Source organism: Uranotaenia lowii, chromosome 1 (assembly GCF_029784155.1).
Source record: "Uranotaenia lowii strain MFRU-FL chromosome 1, ASM2978415v1, whole genome shotgun sequence".
In the NCBI taxonomy this organism is placed as follows: domain Eukaryota; kingdom Metazoa; phylum Arthropoda; class Insecta; order Diptera; family Culicidae; genus Uranotaenia; species Uranotaenia lowii.
This window is the reverse complement of record NC_073691.1, coordinates 184710902-184712834: the sequence shown is the minus strand read 5'-3', so window position 1 is coordinate 184712834 and position 1933 is coordinate 184710902.

Genomic DNA, 1933 nt, shown 5'->3' with positions numbered 1-1933 from the left:
TGCCATTTCAAGTCAATGACCAATGTTAAAGCGCCTATATTCGCCTTTGAAAAGAAATACAGAATAAAAAGATAACAACATAAGAAGAACATAAACCCCTTTACACCAAGGTAGGATTTAAAAGGTTTGAATAAAAAATATCGCACTTAATAAATATCATATTTTGCAATGTTATCTATATAAACAAAATATCTAAGATGATATCTTGGAGAATACTTAGCTTGCCAACATATGTTGCTCGAACAATCTTGATGAATTCGTTAATTGAAATTAGAACTCAGCGATATTCTTCCATCAACGATTTTTTTGCAGAGAATATCCTTCCTATCTGTGCAAACTTTTTATCACCTGCCCAGTAGGCCACGCATCATAACACTTTTTGTCAACAAACTACAAGTCACATCACAATAATGCATCGTTCATTTGTGATCGGTACTCATGTTTTCACTTCACAGTAGATGCAATTGAACTATCATATTTGCATCTTCTTAGCAATTCGGAAACAACCATTTGTTTATGGTATAAGCAAGACCGTGAAAAGGAAAGCCACTATCGAAAAAGGATGAACGAAGACCGGACACTAGAGGGATTTTTTTGAATTTCTCGTTTTAAATTTCACATTCCCAGAAAATAACATTTTTTTAAGCTTAAGCACTCGCACTTGCCACTAGAATGATCCCAATTTCCCCCGGTACCATGTTGGTCACTGTATGGTTTATCTCCCCTATCCGGTGGTTGCACTTTTCAATAGTTTCCAACGAAATTAAAACAAAAACTTATAAAATATCAAAAACATAAACAAAAATCGCGGACCGAGAAAAAAAACGCGTGCGTTGGCGTAGAAAGCATTGCCTACTCCTCCTCTGTTTGCATATATTCGGGGGTTTTCAAGTTTCTATAATCTTATGGCCCGAGGGCCAAAATAATTTTTAAATCTCATAGATCCCCAAACTTTTACAATCGTTTTTTTTTTTCTTTCGCTGTACATTAAGCGGCCCACAAGATGGATCCATAATTCGATCCAGATTATCGAACGATCCAAATTTTCGTAGAGAGATTTATTTTCTGCAGTCCTCAAGTTTGAAAGTAAGGGCATTTTCGGTAAAATCCTGGCCATTCAAGGTCTTAATAATGGGTGGCGAACATTTACAGCCGAAGAGCCAAATCTTAGAAATGAGATTTATGTGGCGGGCCAAAAAAAAATTTAATCCTTTTTTTTGTCATTCAATTTGTTTTAATTTTTTTTTAAATATTTTTTTCATTAAAAATTATAAAAACACATAAAAAGTATCAGATCATGAGATATCAGAGTAGATATGCAGAAAAAAAACAAAACAAATCTTTTTTCCTGAAAATTTCTATAATTTCTAAAGGTTTTGAACTATTTATAATCTATCATCTTCTTCCAGCACTCAATGAACTATGTTTAATTGAATTTTTAAACAGTAAAGAAAAAAAAAATCGCGATTTCAAAAATTGTATCTCAACTTTGATGAGCTTCAAATTTGTTCACCTCAATCCGATTTGAAAGTCTAATAACTCAGTCAATATAGACATATAAACGCAAATTTCGAAACGTCATTTAGTGCCATTTTGAGTTTTGAGTCGATATAATTAGACCAGAAGAACGCGCATATTAATGAAAACTGTTAACAACCAGTTGTTAAGCTAAAAAAAACTTAAAAACATGAGAAAACTGTAAATGGACCTTTTTTTTCTAAAAATTATCATTTTGGTAGACTTTGGAATTCAATTTGGTCCGTTTGGTGTGTTTTCGATTTAAAAAAATTATTGGCATTCTGGATTGATTTTTTTCGGAAAAAAATCAATCCAGTTCCAAGTTAGGAAAGAAAAAACCGCAACACATACCCCGTCTTCTGGCGGCGTTGTGAAAGAAAAACAAGAAATCTAAAAATATGCACAAAATTTACTT